At 40.9% G+C, this 11,780-nt stretch overlaps 1 pseudogene; it reads left to right on the top strand.

Annotated features, from left to right (window-relative positions):
• Positions 1-4,894: 4,894 nt before the first annotated feature.
• Positions 4,895-5,399, top strand: LOC147439266 (uncharacterized; annotated as a pseudogene).
• The last annotated feature ends 6,381 nt before the right edge of the window (positions 5,400-11,780 follow it).

Raw genomic sequence — 11,780 nt, 5'->3', positions numbered from 1 at the left:
GACGTCATTACCAACAGAAGAAGAGGTGGAACAGATCTTGGCGAGCAGCAGCAGCGCAAGGCCGACCACTCCCAACACTCCCCCCACCCCCAACACCAGCACGCTCTCGTTCAACATTCCGCTCTGCCTCTCTCTCTCTCTCTCTCTCTCTCTCTCTCTCTCTCTCTCTCGCACACACGCGCGCAAGCTTCTTGCAACTCTCCTTCCTTTACACTCTCCATCCGTCAACGAGCAGATTATTGCTCAAGACCAAGCCTTTACCTGTCTTTCTCAAAATGCCAACAGTAGAGTCAAGCCCATGCCTTTACAAAATAATCTATTGGTCAAGTCCTGTATATCCTTGTCAAAGGCGACAATACAACACCAGGTTGTTGCTTCATTGCTCGTGCTTTACTTTTTCTAATCGAACTTGAATCCTTAATGTTGCCACTCCAAGTCGCCATGGAAACATTGGACCAAGTCCCACAAGAAGATTTAGAAATTTTCTCATGTAGGGAAACGGAGTCCTTTCCAGTGTTTTTCATACAATGAATAACATCATGAGACTTTGCTCGAGAGGCACCGCATACCTAGCTAGCTACGAGTGGGGGCAAGGGACCACCGGCCCCCCACAGAAGCTCATGATGTTGAGGTAAGTCACAATGTGGGACTTATTGTGAGAATTTGTCCAAAACTTCTTGTGTCCCATGGAAACATTGAAATGTCACAACTTTTTTGCCTCTTTGTGTGTGTGTGTGTGTGAGAGAGAGAGAGAGAGAGAGAGAGTGAGAGAGAGAGACAAATGTTGTCGAAGGAAGAAATGCGGTGTCTATCGCCCAAGAAAGAATAGTGTACTTCTTCCTTGAGCTTCCACATGTTTCAATAGCAAGAGCACATGCTTCTCCTCCTCTCACATTGTACTTTTTTAAGTAGTAAACAATGCTCAAATAAAAGGTTGATGTGTCACTTATGGATATCGAGTCATCCATGGCATGTGCACAAGCACTTCTTGCTAGTAGAATGCTATCTTTTTAATGGATGGACTGTGAAACTTAAGCAACTATAGGGAAAGAGTTATACCGACAGTGCAAAAGCAAGGGCAAAGAGTATCAAAGAAGGAAGAAGTGTGGGAGAAGAAGGCGGATGTGTTGTCCCCTCGTAGGACAGATTTGAACATCACGATGGTTCATGCTAGAGGAAAGCCCCCCTCCTTTCTTTTGGACGTTGCATGCAACGGTATCATGGATGAGGAGGTTGCTTGCACTGGGTCTCTCAAAATGACACCCCTTGAATCCACCAAAAGGGTGCCACATGTTAATTTGGACCTTGAAAGGGCTCTTTGGATTAAGGAAAGGTTAAGAACTGGTCAATGATAAGAGAGTGGTGTTCTCAACTATCATCTAAAAAATGGTAGGGGAACCTCTATTTTGATTCTTTAATTGTATCATTGCCTGATTTAGAGAAAGGGCCCCCCTTTGGGGGGGGGGGGGGCGGCACCATGATAGAGAGACACCTAACAAAATCTCCTGTCATGGACCTAAGCTGGTGCTTCTCTATTCATGTATTTGTACATTCCTTTAGTACCTTACAATTTTTTTCAAAGACTTGCTATGTTTAGTTGTAAAGATATACCATTATATGCTTTAAGCGCTGTCTTAAGCGAAAAATGGGAGCATGTAAAAAGCTTCTAGAATGGCGATCTCCAACCACCATTTTTACATGAAATACATAAAAACAAAGATCAACTCTTTATGTGGAGTTTATTTATGATAAGCAAAAAAATGGATTCCAATCCAAGTTTTTAAAAGTCAAATATCCACTTTTCATTCGGACATTCTCTTTCTCCATGGCCAAATTGAAATAGTGCTAGTAACTACGCATTGGACCCTTCGTGCAACTTGCACGATCATTTTTTAATCTTGGTTGTTGTACACATTTGAAGCACAAGCTTCAACCCTTAATCAGTCTAGAGTGAAAGTGCAAGGCTTGTGAAATTCAGAGGATATTGTGCTGCAATAATTTGTTGGAAGCGTCTTAAAAGCTAATGTTTGTCCACCATCAAGTTATGCGCTTTAGGATTTTTTTTAAAAAAAAATTGCGGGGCGGGGGGAGGGGGTTCATTTTCATTTTCTGGCAGTCAAGCCATGGAGGAGAGCTTCATCAACTTCTTGAAGGAGTCATGATACAAGGACTTTAGTGAGTTATTTTTGCATCTCCTGACCTCTATGAAACACCAAAACACCTTCTACCACATCAACGGTTACATAAACATGTATCTGGTAAGATACATGTCCCCTCCCCACTCAATCTCAGTACTGGACACCATGCAACCTCCTCATCCACATTCACAAAAAGGCAACCATCCTTCTATGTAGTGTCTATCTTGTATTTGGGATGTTGCTATGAGCAAATGCCACTACATCACCGTTGATGCCATGGTGGTGGCTGCAATGCACAAGGGTAAGATTGGCACCACCTTTCTATTATTGATGGTTCACTACATTTCTCCACATGCTCCAAGACAACCCCGATGCCTGCCTTGGAAAGCGTGATATGAGAAGCAGGACTAGCTACTTATCAAAGTATCCAATAGGTCCCTCAAGTGCACTAGAGCCATCCACCTCCAACGAGCCAAGTGGTATTGAGACTATGGAAGAAAATGGCCCTTGAATTACAAATACCCTCTTTGACAAATGCACACGTGTATGAAATATTATATCCTCCATTACAAGGAACTCAATATATGGTTCCTTTAGAGATGCAAGAGGATTTTGAGTTTGAGGGCTATAAGGAGTATAATGGCCACTATTGTGGTCCCCAAAAATAGAGGTCCGAGGACTCATTTGCACCAGTGATTGATGTCAAAAGGGGATTTTATCCTGGTATGACCTTTCGATGTAGCATACCCAATATAACTAGGTGTTGCTCAATTGGACATTGATTTTGATCTTAATTCTGCTAACTTAAGGAAAATGGGCCTTATTCAATATTAGGCACCATTGTGCAATGAGAAGGGTGTGAGTAATGCTGAAGTTTATGAAATTTTTTAAGAAAAGCATTGGAGACTAATGTAAGAGATTTCACAAGTATGGAAGGGTGTCAATGTGATTGTTGTCTCATCGGTAAGAAAGAGACAACCAAAGAATCCAAATAGGGTGAAAATCCCAAAGCATGTTAATCATGGATTTGTCTTTGCAATTGAGATTTATGTCAAATTATGGAAGACTGATATATTTTTTTCATAACTTGACCCAAAATCCTTGATGCCCCCATTTCTCCCAATATCTTATGTGGTCCTCATTGATGCCTTGAACCACTTGGAAATTTTCCTTGACAAAATTTGATATTTGCAGACCGTTGCTGACCATTGAGGAAGCATGACCTTTCTTGTATCATCCCTCTTCCATAGCTCTATCCCTCCCTTTTTTGGCTTCCAATCAAGCATCTTTGAGAAGCATCACCTTGTGAGAGGGACGGAGAGTGGTCTGAAACCGGATCTGTTGAGATTCCACTTAATAAAGTGGAATAGACCCAGTAGGTATCATATACAAGAGGCTAAAAATTGTTCCCTCTTCTTTCGGCACATTTTTTAAAAGAAAACAAGTATAATGATAACAATATGCAAAACCAATTACTAGCCATTGTAATTCTTTCGGGATGCTAATATACTCACGATTGTGAGTTTTGCCCCCAAAAAAAAACGCAAAACCAAAGTGCACATAACACATTTACATTTGAGCATACATTTCATATGTGACAAGTTTAGCAGAGAGATTGCCAAGGACATTACATATTGGGAATGTCAGTTTTTGAAACATGTCCAATTTAGATCTCCCCAATCTCAGACAAATAAAAATCTACACTGTATATAACGCAGCTTAAAATTTCCAAGTGATGTGATGTGATGTGAGAGAAAACACATAAGAGATGTTTACAAAACACAAAACGAACACTCCAAATGCATCCAAAAACGTCAAAAAATCTAAGGATAGCACTTTAAAACACTAAAATCCGACATCTCTAACTCAAGATACATCCTTTTTAAGTCTAGGGCCTCCTAAGGTCAGTATCAAGCGAGTAGAGGCCCAAGAGACCCCCCATGGGCCTCTAGTCGCTTGGTTCTTGACCTCTTCATAGTCTTAAATAGGACATATCAATTGCTACCAAGTACGACCTGTTCGAGTTTGAATTGTGAGTACCTCACAAAAAGATGATTGATGCTTGTGCGAGACAACAACATCTATCACTATCAAGTGCCTAACTTTTTTGGTGACGATGACAATTTTAGTAACATGATTTTGATGAACATTTTCAAAGATGAAAAAAAAAATAAAAAATTAACGTAACTTATCCTTCTTCCTATTGGCTAAGGGGCATTCTCTCACTATAGCTAAAAGGTCCAAAAATGAGTCCATTTCTTTTTTTATGAGCCAAAAATGTACTAAAGCTATCAAATGCAGTTGCATTCATATGATTTAAGTAGGCTCTCTAAGAGTACCATAGATAGATAAATAGTTAACGTCTATCTATCATAAATATTTTGAAATTAGTTAAATTATCCTTGTAATTTTTCTACTAGAATTCTAAAATTAACTAAAAATCACATAAAAAATAAAATTAGACCGCATATATCTACCTCTCATTAGAATTTTGAGAAAATTAAATTGAAACCCAAATTCTCACAAAATTATCTTCACTCTATTTTAATAGCTTAAAAATTAAGCGTATGACAAAAAATTAACAAAAATTGATGGTGAGTGTCTCTTAATTGTGTAATATAAAATAAAATTTCAACTTTACTAGTTTTGTGTTTTCACGAGGATATGTTCCTTTTTTTTCTTTTTTAGAATAGGTAGTTCTCATTCTTAAATTATTGAGAATTGCAGAACTGCTTGCCCTACGAGCTAGGGTTTGGATGCCTCCCCTGTTTTGCTTGTGCGTCGTGCCGAGCAACTCCAGGAGTGTCGTGTGGGTTGGGGGGCCCTTAGGTGGGTTGTCTAGGGGCTTGGCGATGCATGCTTGCGAAGTGTTGAATGACCTGCGGGTTCAGGGTCTGCTGAGCTGGGGTTCCTTGGGTTCGGGAGCATGAAGGCTTCGGAGACGAAGGCTTCGGCTGCTTTTGCCCGGCATCGCAAGATGGGGGGGCTCAGGTGAAGCTCATATTTTTATGCCCGGGCTGTGCGGTTCCCCGCCCCTCTTCTAGGGGCTAATCGTTCGCAAGGTTTGGTTGGGGAGGTCTTGCAGAGATGTTGTGTGGGGCTCGATGCTGTTCACCTGGCTTCTTTTCGGTGCCACTAGCAGGTTGGTGGTCATCTGCGATGGTCGTGCTATGACTCGGGATGGTGCACTAGATGCATGGATTGGGTGTCTTGTTAGATGTGGGAGTTTTGGTTGTGGGTCTTGATCCAGTGGGCTCGTGAGGGTTCGATCTGCTGGTTGCGACTTGATGGCATCTTTTTTGGGGTTTGGCATATGTTGGCCTGGCGGTCGGGGTCATGGTGTCTTCCGGTGGCAGTGAGAGTCTCATGGTGGCAACCCCTACCGGCCTTTGGTGATGGAGGCTAGGACTCCGCCCTTCTGTGGTTGTAATCTCTTCTCTTTGCCCTTTGCTTGATAGTTAGGTATGTTGTGATGAGATGGGGTGGCACCCCTTGTTAACCGATGTACCTTGGGTCTTTGATCTGGTCTGTCTTGGTTGGTGGCTTGGCTCGAGTTTAGCAGATCCGGTGATGTATTTTTTTTGGTTTTCTTAATATAATCTTTCCACCCACCTATTCTAGGTTTTGCCCCAAAAAAAAAAAAAAGGTAGCTCTCAGATTTAAGTTCTACACATAAACACAACTTAGCAAAAATGATAACATTGGCCATGAGCACAACACATCGTAGAAATCTAATATTGAAGGCTTTTCAATGCATACTAAAATATCTCGAGCTTATCCTTTCCCATATACAAGGGGCTAAAAATTGTTCCCTAATGTAGCTTGTAAAGTTTGACATTTTCAGCTCCCAGCCAATGACAAGCCATTTTCTTGTCTCACATATCAACACCGCATGCCACTAAGGAAGGACAAATGGAACAATGAATTGCTCCCTCTTCTGTCGGCAAAATTTTTTAAAACAAAAACAAGTATAGTGATAACAATATGCAAAACCAATTACTAGCCATTGTAATTCTTTTTGGACACCATTGTGGGTTTTGCCAAAATAAATTTAAAAAATGCAAAACAAAAGTGCACATAACACATTTACATTTGAGCATCCATTCCATACGTGACAAGTTTAGCATCCCATGGTACGACACCATGAGAAGAGAGATTGCCAAGGACACTACATATACACAAGAAGATTTAGAAATTTTCTCATGTAGAAAAACGGAGTCTTTCTCAGTGTTTTTCATACAATACATAACATCATGAGCTTCTGCTCGAGAGGCACCGCATACCTAGCTAGGTACGATTGGGGGCAGGAACCACCGCCGGTGGTCCCCTGTCCCCAATCGTACCTAGCTATGTATGCGGCTCCTCCCTCACAGAAGCTCATGATGTTGAGGTAAGTCACAATGTGGGAAATATTGTGAGAATTTGTCCAAAACTTCCTGTGATATTTGGGACGTCATTTTTCGAAACATGTCCACTATTACATGTATGTTACAAAAAAACCTTATTTATACTAGAACACTTATACTTCTTCTTTTTTAAAACAAATCTCACAATATGTGAGAGGTTATATTAAAATGAGAAAACCCATTACATCAGCAATAACACGTATACATCTTATCAAATTAGAGTGTGGGTTTTTAAAGCTTGCCTAAAATGTAGACATACTATATATGTGGAGGTATTATTCGGCATTCGTGAGACATAGAAGTGATGTCTTTGAAAGGTCCCCAAACCTATGCAATAAATTAAGAAAACTAACAGATAACTACTCCATAGCCTCACACATGAGCCTCCTATGAAGGATTGCTCCTATCTTTTTAGCAAAGCACTTGCAATCATAACCCTAGTAAAACTAGTTGTCTTATAAGTATACCTAGAAAAGTACAACCCTTAGAGCCGTGATGAATATTAAAACTTTTCTTCCCCATGTTTCAAAGGGAGAGATATTGAGTCTTCTCCTTTCCTTTTGGATTGTTGCAATTTAATCTAACCCAAAAATATTTTGAAAAGTTACCTGGGAGATTGATTTGGTCCTCCTCTCCTAAACCAATTCTAGCATGGTGTCATTCACCCACTTTTGATACCACATGCACCCTTAATCTCTTTTGTTCTCTAGTTACTACCAGATTGTTTGGACATTTAAAATGTTCTTTAATTAGTTTATGGCACACATGCAATAGGCCAATCCTTTCAAATATCAGTAAAACAAGGTGAGGACTCACGGTGGCCTACAAAAGGCAGCAAATGATCATTTTTTTGGGATGAGGAGATATGTAGTGGAATGGTCGGACCAGTAGTTGTAGTTAGTGCTGGACATGGTTTGTGACAGATCGTTACTGATTCATATATGGTCTAGTGCAAAGTTGTGTATTGTGGCTAAATGGTGTATTGATTGGTGGAATCCGTGCTGGTGGAGGAGGCTGGAAAGTGTTTTGTACGTGTTACCTTGATCAAGTGCGTTAATGTTGAAATCTTCCATTATGACCAGTGTCACACGCTATGGGTTGAATTAAGCAAAATGGAGATGCTCTCGATGAATTCAGGCAGGGATGATGTTGATGCTCTATAGAGTGAGATGATTGTTGCTATGCGCATGTTGATGAAGTGGAAAGTTGCATGAATTTTTTCAAGTGTTTGATTTAGGTAGATGTGTATTTGTGCAGGTATGAGGCTGCTTTTATGGAGAATTGAGATGCCATGTAGTTGTGTTGAGGATATGATGTGGAATCTTGGAATGGATGTCTCATGTAGTCGAGTCTCTTGGAGGTAGAGGACATCGAGGCCTTTAGGCTTCTGTCATCACGATGTTTTTCAAGGGAGACAATGTTGAGTGATTGCACGATGTAATGTGTTTCTTGGTGTAGTTGCAGTTGCTTTTGGATGGAAACATAAGCTGCTTTTGTTCTCAATCTATGGAGCTCCTCAAGGACACTTGGAAAATCCTCATTGGTCATGCCAATGTGTTTGAAAAAATGCAAAGCAAATGGTTTCTTGGTTGGTTGCTTCATTGGGGCATTGATCATCACATTGACATTGCTGGAATCGTTTAAGAAACTTGTACTTTTTGTGCTATGTGAAAATGTAATGGCTATTGCAAATTCTTCTAGTGGAGCTGGTTCTAAAACAAACTGTGATTTGTTGTTTTTCACCATCTTAATGTTTGAAGTATAGACATCAATCCAAGACAAGCCTTTGGTTAGGTGCTCATTTTCATGTCCTAACCATGGCAACAAGAGAAGGCATTGTTCTATGTAGTGGTTGTCAGGGTCTTTGGATTTATTGTACCTAACATACGTATGATGTGTGTCTTTTGTAGTAGCATGCTTGCCTGGACGGATTTTTGACTGGGGATGCAAACTGGTCCAAGCACATGGCGAGGAAGGAGTGTGGTCTAGAGGCATATTTGACAATGATGGAGTAGAGAACATTATGTTGTGTCAAGGTGCAATTTTCCAAGGCATTTCTCCTTTTGGGGACCAGAGCGAGCTCTTCAGGTGGATTAATATTTATGTACATGAATTCTCTAGAGGATCTATGCAATGGAAGTGAGAGGCATATGTAAGTAGTTTATTGTGAACCAAATTGCTACGTGTTAAGGATTGTGCTAACCAACCCTTCCTAGTCTCTCCAACATTATTGCATTGTTTGCTACACAATGATCAACATGTGTCTTGATTGCTTCTATCAATGTGATGTCCATTTTCATCATGTATGAAGTGAAATAGCTTGTTGCTCCATGCATTTAACATGAACTATATGTGTGTGTTTGCATCCCAAAGTGAACATATTGATTTGCTGAAGTTGTTCGTGAATATACCTTTTGGTTTGCGTTTGAGGAAAATAGTGGGTCCTGAGATAGTCGCTTGCAATGCAAGCAAGTACTATTCCAAGGAGAGTTGTGTATATTCTAGCCATTCTTCAAATGTAGGTGCATTTTGTAAATCAATTTGGCTAAGTTCTCTTCTGACTTGCTACAAGTAGAGCTTATCTTGTCTAGCCATGTTCAGCTCAAGTATTCCTTGCCACACAACAATTGTGAATGGCATGGGAAAGCGCGGAAAACCAAAACGGAAGCTTTTGTTCTTCTTTTGGAAAGTCATGTGATGATTGTGCTTATGAGATTTAGATAATTCATTGGGCAAGGTAGCTCCATCTGTGTGCTGATGTGGGTATCTAATTACAACACAACATCTTGATTTGAGTGGGTGGTGAGTGATGGAGCATTATCTAGCCACAACAAACCATGATCATGCTGGCTCCCACGGATTTGAAACTCCACAATGCAAAGGAAGTCCCATATTTTTCCGCATATGGAGGATTAAGTCTGCAACAACCGCTTCATCGCGTTAAATCTATTGACATAGAAACGTGTGGTCGTAATGGGATCGACACAATGAGCAAATGCTGGTATGAACTTAGACTCTCTCCTGGCTCCTGGCTTAGTGGGACTAGCATCTTCAATGCAACAAGAAGCTCTTTCCATCTCCGCTCTATGGAGGAGAACATGACAAAAAATGTAGGTGGTCCAAGTTGTCAAATCATTGCAAAGACATTCCTTTTAGCTTTTCCTTGTCATTGGGGGACGTGCAAAGAGCCTCAAATTCCCTAAAGCCTAACCTTGATCTGAGAAGCCTCTCTATGTTTGTGTCTTCTACAACTTGTCTTGCAGTCAGCTTTGCACCATGTATGATGTAGCTTCCCTTTGCGCATGCGCACCCAAACAGAGGAAGCAACTTGTCCCAACATAAGTTTGACAGACTTGAAAAATAAGTTCTTGATGTTTAATGAAAATCTTCTGTCCACATTCACAAGCTCCCACTTTGCACTAGTTTGGTAACTTTCGTTGCGGCTTCCCTCTATCTTCTAGGGGACCTAAAGAAAAGAGTTGGGTTGTGAAAATGCTCAACAAAGATTTTCCCTTGCAACGTGAAGCATGAAGAATCTTGCCACTATAGTCAACAACATTTGCGACACTATGACCCCATGAAGCATGACATCAGTCTATTCATCATCAAGCTCAACATCATGTGCAGTGTCGCTAATGTATGGAAATTAATATTTTGTTATTTAGTACAACTGATAGGTGGAAAAAGCATGACCGAGCTATGGGATATCCGAAAGGATACCACATTTATGTATATTTTATTATTCAAGTGCTCTTTTATGATCTATGGCCATTTTTGTTTGGCCGGCCAGTATGTATTTACTTTGAACATTCAAGAAATCTATAAATAAATACGTGCAAGAGGAAAATGCTCGCTCTAGCACGAGGAGAGATTGAACCCAGTGCCTGTGTCTATTCTTATCTCTTCTTTTCTCTCCTCTCTCACTCTGCCACTGTAGCACTGTGCGCTCCTTGCCGCACTGTCGAAGCAAGGGACTTGCCTAACATTGTGTGCGAGCCACAGACGGCTCCAAGCACACCACTAGCTTCACTAGTAAGCTCAAAAGAGGGCAATGGTGTGTCACTCACCGCTTTATGCTCCTGCCGTGGAGGATTCCTCGCCACGAAGAAGAAGGAGACGCCGCTACGTCGCGCTCAACCGCTTCACCGCCGTCGTGCCGCCGCAATGCTCGATCACACACACACACTCTCTCTCTCTCTCTCTCAAGTACACACACACACACACACACTAGTACACAAGGAGATGGAGCAAGAGCACTCTTCTTGCATTGCACAAATGAGAGAATCCTACATTTTAGGTTTAGAATGACTTTTAGATGGGCTTGCCCCATTCACACTTGGGCGCCCATGCTTAGCCAACTAATCCCTTGAATGTCCCAGTTAGAGTGCGCGACTCATCGGCGATCACTCTTACCCTTTTCCTATTGGACCGACAAGCCCGGTACCTGACTCTACCAAATACATAATACACGTCCGTCGTAGGTGATGGGGTGTCCGTGAGCCGTGAGGGTTAACATGCCCCCCGTCTTGATGTAGATTCCGTCCTCGAAAGCTATTGAATTGAAGCTCGTTCGTCGAGGTGGAAGAGCATTTGAGATGAATGTCCTTAGCCTTCTTCAATCACTGCAAAATCAAACAACATTGGTACAGTAATTGCATTCTCATAAGCGATTAAAAAGCATATGCAGTTTTAGACAGACAAATCGATTGGTAACATAAATTTAAACAATTTGTCAGCAAATGAACATTAAATTGCAATATAATCAAATGCATAAACAGATGTAAAGGTAAAAAATTAAACAAGTCTGGGGTCGCTAATTTAACGATCGAAAGGCACTAGAGATCGACTATTAATACCATGGGTAAGCTTCTTAATTTTCTCTGGTTAATTAAGTTGTTTAATCGCGAGAGCCAAGTATTTCATGTTCGAGGGCTGACTAGAGGCTATACCTAGAGGACCTTGTAGTTAAGCTACGATAAAAGGAATTTCTCATGAAATCATCGCCTGACTGATTACCTTTGCTTTGACCCCCCAAAGTCTTTTCACATTGATTCAATTTTGATGCGTGTGCTTATTTTGTATGCCTTGGGTTTTTTGCTTTTCAAGGAAAAGCGCCCACACTGGGAACCTCTAGGGCTCTAGTACCATAGGCGATACATGTGAGTGGAGTACCAATTTAAGCAGGGATTTCTCTTCCAGCTTAAAATTTTACATTGTGGCACTTTGATTTTTTTTT

The sequence above is a fragment of the Adiantum capillus-veneris genome, chromosome 16 (assembly GCF_014529385.1).
Source record: "Adiantum capillus-veneris isolate H3 chromosome 16, ASM1452938v2, whole genome shotgun sequence".
NCBI lineage: Eukaryota > Viridiplantae > Streptophyta > Polypodiopsida > Polypodiales > Pteridaceae > Adiantum > Adiantum capillus-veneris.
This window is presented reverse-complemented; position numbering and strand designations above follow the sequence as displayed.